Consider the following 12,826-nt stretch of genomic DNA (forward strand, 5'->3'; position numbering starts at 1 on the left):
GCTGCCACTTCAGTCTATGCCAGACGCAGCACCGTACATTTCCGGCTGTACACGCCTGCATAGGATTGCATTTCAATACGCAATCCTATGCAGAAGGCCGTGGTTTGTCTACGCGAAATCACGCGCAGGAAACAAACCGCGCCATGCTCTAATTCTGTGCGGGGTTCGCAGAGCCCCGGACATAAACGTCACTCGCTGGCTGCCGGCTCTGCGCATGTGCCGTCTGCTGGCACATGAGTCAGAGCTGCGGGAGCGGGCGAGTTCCGCACTGCTCTCTGCAGGCGCTCAGGTCGGGTCCCGTTGCGAGCAGCTGGATGCGACACGGCCGTCTGCAGGCAGCCTTAGGCCTCATGTCCACTAGAAAAATACAATCCGCATAGAATCAGCTTTCTATTGTATAATTTTTGCATGCAGATATCTGCACACATTGCTATCAATGTGATAGCAATGTGGCCGATCCGCGGTAAAATGGAGCATGCCGGGTTTTTTTCTCCCACGCATGAAAAACGCAATTCTATTAAAATTCCATCCGCGGGTGCAAAAATCAGTTTAATGGACGGGATGGCCAATGATTCCCTATGGGCAAATCCGCTGCGGAAACAGCTATTCCATTTTGCTATTGGCCATGAGGCCCTAGGGCTCCTTCCCACAGACGGATCTATTCAACCTAATAGCTCAATGCTTACGGTGCGCAATTTCACAGCGGAATTCCGCACCGTAAAATCACCCGTCCTCACCCACGGCATGCTCTATTTGCCGCGGGTATACGCGCGGACGGCTTCCATTGCAGTCTGTGGAAGCCGTCCATTCACGCTATTTTCCGCTGTAGCACAGCGGAAAATAGCGTGAAACCGCCTCTACGCCTACCGCGTCACATGCCGCTGCGGTGCGTCACGCGCTCTATTGCCCATGCGCACTGAGGCATCATGCGGGACTCCGGAACCGGAGGTAAGTATTGGGGTCTCTTGGGGCCGCCGTGATGGGCTCCGCCCCGGAGCCCGTCACAGCCATGTGCAGCCGGCTTTACAGCGTGGGTAATCAGGAGTCTGAAAACATAAATAAGGTAAAACAGAAAAAGAAATTCAAATCACGTTTTATTATTTATTAAAAATGTGGATTTTACACCGTGTCATTCCCTGATAAACCAAAGGCCGCTGTGTTTGGGGATCTTTTCTGTTTACTCAATCGGTGTAAAATATTGCGCAGTTTTTCAGGATACTCCAAAAAGCTTATAAAAAAAAAAAGGGAATCACCGGCAAAAAGCAGTCCATAAAACGAAGGGTTTCAAGATTGCTGAACGTCGAGGGTCTCTTCACTGTCGGACAGCCTTCCCATTCTCAAGGACGTCAGATCTGCAGGAAATAACGAAAAATCAGCAGGTTAACAGTCACATCACACCAGTATTACTGATCCCTAGATCCGCTCCACCCACTTACATTGACCACTACTCCCCCAACCTGGTCAGAAGAAATATATATATATATATATATACACACACGTACGTGCGTACATACAGATGCAAGTGAAAACCTGCAAATATGCGCAAAATAAGCACGTATGAGCAGATGCACGCAATGAAAATTTTAGCAGATGCAGCAGCTTACCTCGACGAGTTATGTCAGCTTGTGTGCAAGCGAAGCGAAATTCTTCTCAAAACGCGTCCAAACGTCAGGATCATCTCCACACGCAAGTTTGCAAAAAAGCTCACAAATCTCGGGTGGCCGCGTCTCCACACGTAGCGCATAAATCTGCCAAAAAAGACAGGTTTCGTCAGGTGGCGTCGCGCAAATCTCAGGTGACGTACTCACCACACGTAGCGCACAGCGAATTAATCTCAGGTAGGTACTCACCACACAGCGCATTAATCTCAGGTAGGTACTCACCACACAGCGCATTAATCCCAGGTAGGTACTCAGCACACGTAGCGCACAGCGCATTAATCCCAGGTAGGTACTCACCACACAGCGCATTAATCCCAGGTAGGTACTCACCAGACGTAGCGCACAGCGCATTAATCCCAGGTAGGTACTCACCACACAGCGCATTAATCCCAGGTAGGTACTCACCAGACGTAGCGCACAGCGCATTAATCCCAGGTAGGTACTCACCACACAGCGCATTAATCCCAGGTAGGTACTCACCAGACGTAGCGCACAGCGCATTAATCCCAGGTAGGTACTCACCACACAGCGCATTAATCCCAGGTAGGTACTCACCACACGTAGCGCACAGCGCATAAATCTCAGGTAGGTACTCAGCACACAGCGCATTAATCCCAGGTAGGTACTCACCACACGTAGCACACAGCGCATTAATCCCAGGTAGGTACTCACCACATGTAGCGCACAGCGCATAAATCTCAGGTAGGTACTCACCACATGTAGCGCATAAATCTCAGGTAGGTACTCAGCACACAGCGCATTAATCTCAGGTAGGTACTCAGCACACAGCGCATTAATCTCAGGTAGGTACTCACCACACAGCGCATTAATCTCAGGTAGGTACTCACCACACAGCGCATTAATCTCAGGTAGGTACTCACCACACGTAGCGCAGAAATCTCAGGTAGGTACTCAGCACACATAGCAGCACAGCGCATAAATCTCAGGTAGGTACTCACCACACACAGCGCAGAAATCTCAGGTAGGTACTCACCACACATAGCAGCACAGCGCATTAATCTCAGGTAGGTACTCACCACACACAGCGCATTAATCTCAGGTAGGTACTCACCACACAGCGCAGAAATCTCAGGTAGGTACTCACCACACAGCGCATCAATCTCAGGTAGGTACTCAGCACACAGCGCATCAATCTCAGGTAGGTACTCAGCACACGTAGCGCACAGCGCATAAATCTCAGGTAGGTACTCACCACACACAGCGCAGAAATCTCAGGTAGGTACTCACCACACAGCGCATCAATCTCAGGTAGGTACTCACCACACGTAGCGCACAGCGCATAAATCTCAGGTAGGTACTCACCACACACAGCGCAGAAATCTCAGGTAGGTACTCACCACACAGCGCATCAATCTCAGGTAGGTACTCACCACACAGCGCATCAATCTCAGGTAGGTACTCACCACACAGCGCATCAATCTCAGGTAGGTACTCAGCACACATAGCAGCACAGCGCAGAAATCTCAGGTAGGTACTCAGCACACATAGCAGCACAGCGCATTAATCTCAGGTAGGTACTCACCACACAGCACACAGCGCATTAATCTCAGGTAGGTACTCAGCGCACAGCGCATAAATCTCAGGTAGGTACTCAGCACACAGCGCATCAATCTCAGGTAGGTACTCAGCACACGTAGCGCACAGCGCATAAATCTCAGGTAGGTACTCACCACACACAGCGCAGAAATCTCAGGTAGGTACTCACCACACAGCGCATCAATCTCAGGTAGGTACTCACCACACGTAGCGCACAGCGCATAAATCTCAGGTAGGTACTCACCACACACAGCGCAGAAATCTCAGGTAGGTACTCACCACACAGCGCATCAATCTCAGGTAGGTACTCACCACACAGCGCATCAATCTCAGGTAGGTACTCACCACACAGCGCATCAATCTCAGGTAGGTACTCACCACACAGCGCATTAATCTCAGGTAGGTACTCACCACACGTAGCGCACAGCGCATAAATCTCAGGTAGGTACTCACCACACACAGCGCATTAATCTCAGGTAGGTACTCAGCACACAGCGCATCAATCTCAGGTAGGTACTCACCACACAGCGCATCAATCTCAGGTAGGTACTCACCACACAGCGCATCAATCTCAGGTAGGTACTCACCACACAGCGCATCAATCTCAGGTAGGTACTCACCACACAGCGCATTAATCTCAGGTAGGTACTCACCACACGTAGCGCACAGCGCATAAATCTCAGGTAGGTACTCACCACACACAGCGCATTAATCTCAGGTAGGTACTCAGCACACAGCGCATCAATCTCAGGTAGGTACTCACCACACAGCGCATCAATCTCAGGTAGGTACTCAGCACACATAGCAGCACAGCGCAGAAATCTCAGGTAGGTACTCAGCACACATAGCAGCACAGCGCAGAAATCTCAGGTAGGTACTCAGCACACATAGCAGCACAGCGCATTAATCTCAGGTAGGTACTCACCACACAGCACACAGCGCATTAATCTCAGGTAGGTACTCACCACACAGCGCAGAAATCTTCCTCTCCCACGTTGAAAGTAGTATAAAAGGCTCCAACCATCAGCTTCCTCTGTAGATGCCAGCGCTCGGAATTCGCGGGCAAATTCAAGTATCTGTGACGTCACCGGTCACGTGAGGCGCGGGCACAGCTCTCATCGTGCACGGCAGCTGAACTGTACTGCTCGTGCACAATGGGAAGTCACATGGTGCCGATTCCAGCCACCTCATTGGCTGGAATCGGCAGCAGGAATAACTGAAGCGTAAACTACTAATATGCCATCGGGAGCGCGCACACAGAGGCGCCATCTTTGAAAGCTACAATGAACATCACAGTCTAAGGTAATAAACTGACATTGCAGCTGATCTGCCGGCCGGTTTGAGCCCCTGTATGCTGTCTGTTACTATCCTTACTGAAAGGAAAGCAGCAGCATTATAAAAATTTTTACCCTGTGTGGCCGGACAACTCCTTTAAACCTAGCTAAACCTAACCCTAAACCTAACCCTAAACCTAACCATGTGTTGCTCAAGTGTAGTGTGTAGTGCACGTCTGCTTAACTGTAGTGTGTAGTGCACGGCTGCTGAAGGCAATGCGCGTGCACGCTGTGTAGTCACATGGTGCCGAAGAGCCAATCAGGTGGCTCTAATCAGCAGCGCTGCTTAACCTAAGCAGTTAGTGCAAATATGCCCCCGGGTGGCCACATGATCCGCCGCGTCATTGTTTCTCGCGCTGGCAGGGGTTTGTGTGGCCCTATACAGCCCCCCAGCTGCCGATGGAGACGCCCAGTCACATGGGTCATCGCGTCATTACCCGGAGTCACGTGATTGAACGCGTCACTCCGGGTGGTCACATGATCCGCCGCGTCATTTTTTCTCGCGCTGGCTGGGGTGTGTATGGCCCTATCCAGCCTACCTGAGTCATGTGATCTGCCGCGTCATTCCGGATAATCATGCATCATAGTACGTAATCGCTCCTTGTATTAATCAGGGTATGTGCAGCTCCGTCCAGCCTACATCAGTGTCGGATGATAATCGCAAGAGTATCTTATGAAGATCATTTGTACTGGCCAATAATAGGATATACACTCTTACCCATAACATGCCCTAGGTATCAATTAGCAGCAGAGGTTATGTACCCCCTGTTGCATACTTATTGACTATGAGGCATTTTTGAATAGATATCTCACCTGGATCCATAACCAATTAAATTGTCCTCTAATAAAGACGATCCGTTATAGGTGGGACCCGAGGGGTACCGGAAGAGAAAGGTGGGTATTTGGACCAGTGATTTCTGGTGATCTTCATACATGAACCCCCCCCCCCCTTCATTTGATGCGTTAGTAATTTTATGATTGCCAAAAGAACAATGAGGATACAGGTGATTCATTTATTAATCCGTGTTGGCGACTGGGCTTTAATGGATTGTTTTATGATGAATTTTTTAATGGCTCGCATTCTTCGTTGATATAACTAGTCCATTCTGGATGTGGAATAGAGGTAAGCATAATGATAATGCCCATTCCGGAACTAGCAAACCGGGGTACATAAGCTAAATCGGGAGTGATGGCTAAAATTGAGGAAGTTTAGAGATGGTAACCCAAACACATATCTTTTTTGTGTGATAGCGAGACCGTGGATCCTATTAACATCATAAGGCGCACATCTAGATATTTGATATAACGCGGTCCGTTTTATTTGATAAAAGAACTGAAGGAGAGGACCTCATTTAAACCTTTAGGGGAAAGACTCTCCACCCGGTAGGTCCATTCCGCCTCCTTCTGCAGTAATCTTTTATCTAAATCTTCTCTGCGGCCATGCAACTTGATAGATTCGATGGCTTGGAATTTTAATTTACTGATATCCTCTCCTTGAAATGGTAGCATATGATTAGCTAGGGGAGTCTTTTCACCATGTCTAATATTTCCTACGTGATCTAGGATTCGGCGTCAGAATTGTTGTGTAGTCTTGCCCACGTAATTATGTGGGCAAATACACGAAGTGAAATATACGAGATGAGAGGATTTGCAGTTAAATAATTCTTTAATTTTGAATCGCTTTCCTGTGGACGCACTCTGAAATTCATCCCCCCTCATGATCATGTCACATGCCGAACAATCACCACATGGTAATGTTCTGCATGGTATGTTCGCCCCCAGCCAAGTCCTTGGTCCCGGGGTTGGAGGTAAATGGCTCTTCACGATCCTATCTTTTACGTTTCTTCCTCTTCGGAAGGTGAGGCGTGGTGTATCAGGGAGGATGTCTTTTAAGTCTGGATCGGCCTTTAGAATATGCCAGTATTTATTAAGAAGTTGGCGAATCATTGGGACACCTTCGTCGTACGTTCCAATAATCCTTATAAGATCTTCTGTTTTTTTCTTCTGGCGGGGAACCAACAGTCTATTTCTTTTTTGTAGGGCCGCAAACTGATAGGCTTCCTCAATGATGTCTGAGGGATAACCCCGATCCAGAAATCTGTTCTTAAGTTTCAAAACTTCCGCCCTAAAATCCTTCTGTGATGAACAGTTTCTCCTTATGCAGAGAAACTGCCCCTTCGGTATGCCTTTCCTTAGCACGAAGGGGTGTGCACTGTGCCACGACAACAAGCTGTTAGTCGCGGTTTCCTTCCTGTGGAGAGTAGATTTTAGAGTGCCCTCAGATGTTTTAGATATCTTGATGTCTAGGAAGGCAATAGTTTCCGCTTGTGTCCCCGACGTTACTCTAAGATTGATGTTATTACAATTCAGGATCTCTATGAATGTATTGAAGGCCTCTGACGTCCCGTTCCATATCAGTAAGACGTCGTCTATATATCTGACCCAGAATAAAATTTTATTGGTCCAAATGTTATTGGTTTCCACGAAAACTATTTTTTCCTCCCACCAGCCCAGGAGCAAGTTGGCATAGGATGGGGCGCATGGGCTCCCCATCGCGGTGCCCCTGAGCTGGTGGAGAAACTTCCCGTTGAACACAAAATAATTGTGTGTCAATGCGAAGTTTGGGAGTTGGCCAATGAATTGGTTATGTCGGGCAAAGCTAGAAGTTTGGTATCCTAGCAATCGGAATGACCCATAGAATAAAGTTATCATGTCATTTTCGTTGCAGTTTGTGTGTCGTAGAAACAAGACGCACTGAAGGATGGCGGAATGCCGTTTTTTTAACTTTTACTCCACTTAGAATTTTTTAAAAGTTTTTCAGTACATTATATGGCACATTAAATAGCACCATTGAACAATACAACTCGTCCCGCAAAAATCAAGCCCTCATACAGCGATGGCGATGGATAAATAAAGGAGTTATGATTTTTTTAAGGAGGGGGGGGGAACTAAAATGGAAAAAAAAAAAGAGCTGCATCATGAAGGGGTTAAATGTTTCCCATTCTTCCTTCTTTTAATGATTGTTAATAATCGTGCTTTGAGAATCTTATTTTGCAATATTTTCCAACCTTCTTGGAAATTTCTGCTCTTAAGAACATACAGCCATTTGATTCTTCCTATCCTCTTTCTGAGTCCATTAAAATCTGCCTTTCTGAATTCCAACCTTGATGTCCGAGTCTTCTCAGGTCTTCCTCGCTTTTTTATCCAAAATTCAAGGATAGCATGATCTCTGCCTCCTAAGGCCCCAGCCACCTGTACCTCCCCGACCATTTCCTCCCTGTTGGTAAGAATTAGGTCCAAGATAGCAGATCCCCCTTGTTTTCTCTTCTACCTTTTGAAAGGTAATGTTGTTAGCAAGAGCGGATAAGAATTCATTGGAACCATCACTTTTGCCTGAGAGATTCACAACATAGGTAAAATCTCCCATGATCACTTTGTTGTGCTTTTTTGAGAACTTTGTCATCTGATGTAGAAAGATTTCATCGATATCTTCTGCTTGTCCAGACAGCCTTTAGTAAATGCCTACTTGTATTCTTATACCCAAACAGTTTCTACAGAACTACCATGCTATGAAGCTTGAAGATCTGTGGTGATTCAAAATACAACACAGTACCTCCTCCTCTTTTATTGGGTCTGTTTCTTATAAATGAGTCAGAAACGCTATCTTTTTTCCTTAGGGAGAGCACAAAGATTGTGAGTGAGGAGACTCAAATGGCCATGCACGCTCCTCTGGGTAATATCTAAATAAGGAAGATGGAATAATACTTACACAGTGCCATCTATTGGAAGGCAGCATTCCTTCAAGCCAAAGTTAGGCTCTTTATACAAGCCTTGTAATAATGACTGGAAATTTAAAGTAAAGCCATACTCCATGTACAGACAGCTGTTTCAGGGTATTTGCCCTTCATCAGTGTAGAGTAGGAGTCTGGCTTTGCTAGTGAGAGGCCTGATACGGGGGTCAGAAATGCTATATTTTCTCTTCAGGGAGAGCACCTAGACGGTAAGTGAGGAGACTCAAAAGGCCATGCATGCTCCTCTGGGTAATATGCAATAAGGGGATGGAATAATACCTCCATATTATTCCATCTCCCTTATTTATAAATGAGTTGTATGCTTCAAGCCTTATATTCCAATCATATATATCATTCCACCAAGTTTACATGGTGCATATGACATCATAAATTGTTTCCTTGTTGGTTTCCCATTCTCTGTGCATTTGCGTAGAAACATGTTAGTTTGTTATTGGTGTCACTTGCTCCTCTACCTTCCTTCTGCATTGTTTGACTTTGTTCTTTCTTTCCACTTATAATAGCAAGTTTCTCAAATTTATTTCATATCTGTGAGGGTTCACTCACACAGGCATATGTTACCTTCACGTATATAATACTCATTACACAGCAAATATGCATGTTCATCCGTATTTTGTGTGTATGGTAAATCCCCATAGTTTATATAAGCACTAAATACGCACTAAGGCCTCATGTCCACGGGAAAAATCAGGCCCACTACGGATTCTACATGGAGAATCTGCAGCGGGTCCCTCCTGCCCCGCGGACATGAGCGCTGAAAATAGGAATTTAAAAGAATTTACCCATCCGGAGCGGACTGGGAAGGTCTTCTCTTCCTCATGGCCGGATCTTCTTTTTCGGCCGGCGGATGAACTCGTCACGCCGGCGGCATGTCGCCGACGTGCCGCGCGCATGCGCTGGGCACATCCGCCGAGCCGAAGCAAGAAAGATCCGGCCGTGAGGAAGAGAAGACCTTCCCGGTCCGCTCCGGATGAGTAAATTCTTTTAAATTCCTATTTTAGGTCTCCCGCGGATCCGGACGGCTTCCATAGGCTTAAATAGAAGCCCGCGGGAGCCGTCCCCGCAGGAGACCCGCACGAAAATGGAGCATGGTCCAGATTTTTTCATGCTCCATTTTAAAAAAAATCCCTTTTATTGACCATCCGCGGGTATTTATCTATCTGCGGGTGGTCAATGCATCCCTATGGGGTGCGGATCCGCGCGCGGGAGAAGAGTTAAAATCCGCTGCGGATTTTAATTCTTCTTTTGCCCGTGGACATGAGGCCTAAAATAGGATATGCTGCAGTTTTTTTTCATGTGTGTGAAAAAAAGGCAGGCGTGAGGGGCCCAATACAAATCAATGGGCATTTAGCATTGCGTATTGTGCACATTAAAAATGTGCGTGTAATATGTGGGACACATACGGCCATGTGAGCCCTAAGATGGGAATACTCCAGTTACAGAGTATTATAACTGGGAATACTAGAAAAGATAGGCTTGACACAGCTGAAGCCCTGAGTCTATATATTTTTTAAAATTTTTAATTCTAGGGATGTTTTTCAAGGAAGGGCTTATATTTAACCCTTTCCAATCCAATTTGTATCCGGGTTTTCCTAGGGGGCTTACTCTTGTTTTGCCATTATACAACAACGCTATATGCTGGCTAAAGCCAGTACTGAATGAGGTGGCACATTGGATACACTCCGACAGCAGAGAGGCTGTCAATATACAGTAAGAAAACCTCGATGGACGGATGTCTACCAACATTGGAGCTGTACAGCCTTAAATCATAATGTCTTCAGAGGTCAGACAGTGGATTGGAAAGGGTTAAAGCCCTTCCCTGAAAATACCTGCAGGGCTTGCCGGCAGCCCATTACTTTCAATGGGACTGCAGAAGCGCCGATCCCATTGAAAGCAATGGGAGAACATCACGATCCTCTGATTATATTTCAAGCCTTTCCTTGAAAATCACTGCAGGGGTGCCGGCTTCCCATGGTTTTCAATGCGGCCATAGACAGCAGCTTTGGCCCCATTGAAAGCGATGCTGCATGGACCTGCATTCGCGCATGTTTGTGCACGTATATGGGTGCGTGGTTTTGTGCGCATCAATGTATGCATACGCACACGCTCGTGTAAATGCACCCTAAGGCCTTAGTCACACGGGCGTAAATACGCGCGTATATACTCGCTTAAAAACCCACGGGCGTTTTTACGCGCGTATATACGCGCGTAAAAACGCACCTACAAAAGATAGAACATATTGGTTGCAATGGACATGGTCACGCGTTTTTTTATGCGCGTATATACGCGCGTATTTACGCCCGTGTGACTGAGGCCTAAGGCCTCATGTCCACGGGGAAAATCGGGCCCGCTACGGATTCTACATGTAGAATCTGCAGCGGGTCCCTCCTGCCCCGCGGACATGAGCGCTGAAAAGAAGAATAAATGACAATAAACTTACCTCCGATCCGCTCCGTTTCTTCTCTTCGCGGCGGCGTCATCTTCTCTCGTCGCGGCCGGATCTTCATTCTTCGGCTCGGCGGATGTGCACGACGACGTCGGTGACGTGCCCCGCGCATGCGCCGGGCCGAAGCAAAATGATCCGGCCGCGGCTGAGAGAGGATAGCGCGGCGCCGAAGAGAAGAACCGGAGCGGGTAAGTAAAATGTGATTTTTGTGTCCCGCGGATCCGGACGGCTTCCATAGGCTTCAATAGAAGCCCGCGGGAGCCGTCCCCGCGGGAGACCCGCATGAAAATGGAGCATGGTCCAGATTTTTTCATGCTCCATTTTTTTTTAAATCACTTTTATTGACGATCCGCGGGTATTTATCTACCCGCGAGTGGTCAATGCATCCCTATGCGGTGCGGATCCGCGCGCGGGAGAAGAGTTAAAATCCGCTGCGGATTTTAATTCTTCTTTTCCCCGTGGACATGAGCCCTAAGGCCTCATGTCCACGGGGAAAATCAGATCCGCTGCAGATTCTACATGTAGAATCTGCAGCGGGTCCCTCCTGCCCCGCGGACATGAGCGCCGAAAATAAGAATTTAAAAGTATTTACCATCCGGCGCGGGCGGAGAAGATCAGCTGTTCCTCATGGCCGGATCTTCATTTTCGGCCGGCGGATGAATTCCTGACGCCGGCGGCACGTCGCCGGCACGTCGCCGACGTGCCGCGCGCATGCGCCGGGCACATCCGCCGAGCCGAAGCAAGGAAGATGCGGCCGTGAGGAACAGCTGACCTTCCCCGCCCGCGCCGGATGGTAAATACTTTAAATTCCTATTTTAGGTCTCCCGCGGATCCGGACGGCTTCCATAGGCTTCAATAGAAGCCCGCGGGAGCCGTCCCCGCGGGAGACCCGCACGAAAATGGAGCATGGTCCGGATTTTTCCATGCTCCATTTTTTTTAAAATCCCTTTTATTGACGATCCGCGGGTATTTATCTACCCGCGGGTGGTCAATGCATCCCTATGGGATGCGGATCCGCATGCGGGAGATCCGCTGCGGATCTTAAATCATATTTTGCCCGTGGACATGAGCCCTAAGGCTTTATTCACACAAGCGTTTTTATGCAACTAATTTAGCTGCAATAAAAAATGTTGACCACCTGAAGCATTGGTTTTCAATGTATTTATTCTGATGTGTGACTAGCCGCGTAAAAATCCTTGCACTCAGAAACGGATTATATACGCAGATGGAAAAGATAAGTCTTATGCCGAGATACGCTGTAGGCTGCCATAGACAATTTGCCAGCAGAATTATTCCAAGCAGTCCCTAAAAGGATACTATTACTTCTGTCAGGGAAACAAAAGTTTGGCTAAAAGAGTGGGTGAGATGTGTTTTCATCCCAATACCCAAAAATAGTGATGCACGTGACTGCTCCGATTACTGAACAACTGCACTGATATTGCATGCAAGCAAATTTCTGCTGAGGATTTAGCAGCAATCAAGGAATGTGAAATGCCTGATGTGCAAGCTGGTTTTCAAAAGGCACTTGTGATCATATCTCAAACCTGAGACTGCTCATGGAAAGAGTAAGAGATTATCAAAAAGACCTTCTAACTCTGTTTTTTTGACTATACCAAGGACTTCGATTGTGTAGACCATGAGAAGCTCTGGATTTGATAATAAATGTGCATCCCGACATATCTCTTTGAGTTCATAAGAGCACTCTATATTAATCAGGCAGCAACAGTCAGAACACCATTTGGGGACACAAGACTAGTTCAAAATCAGAAAAACAGTGTGCCACTGTTAAATTCTGTCACCATTTCTTATCAGCATGTATGGTAAGGCAGTTATGAGCAAAATCAGCCTGGCTGAATCAGAAATTGTTTATGTTCCGCCATATTGGATTGGCAATACCGTCCAGTGTACATATTGTGCCCCGTGTCAGTCTTTGAACAGCTGTTTGAGGGTGCATATTGTTTTGCATAATGTGAGCACACTGCGTATTTGCAAGCCCAGATTCCAGATGAGAGGAATGCC

At 47.3% G+C, this 12,826-nt stretch overlaps 1 protein-coding gene and 1 long non-coding RNA gene across 2 annotated transcripts in view; one reads left to right on the top strand and one right to left on the bottom strand.

Moving 5' to 3' along the window:
* The window catches only part of JADE2 (jade family PHD finger 2), a 1,098,400-nt gene that overhangs the window by 556,932 nt on the left and 528,642 nt on the right, over positions 1-12,826 (top strand). The window lies entirely within an intron of this gene.
* LOC136611409 (uncharacterized) lies at positions 1,088-4,459 on the bottom strand. Its single transcript, XR_010790264.1, has 3 exons — positions 4,184-4,459; positions 1,605-1,748; positions 1,088-1,352 (listed from the first exon to the last, which is right to left on the bottom strand). It is a non-coding gene; the product is annotated as an uncharacterized lncRNA (long non-coding RNA).

Source organism: Eleutherodactylus coqui, chromosome 2 (assembly GCF_035609145.1).
Source record: "Eleutherodactylus coqui strain aEleCoq1 chromosome 2, aEleCoq1.hap1, whole genome shotgun sequence".
NCBI lineage: Eukaryota > Metazoa > Chordata > Amphibia > Anura > Eleutherodactylidae > Eleutherodactylus > Eleutherodactylus coqui.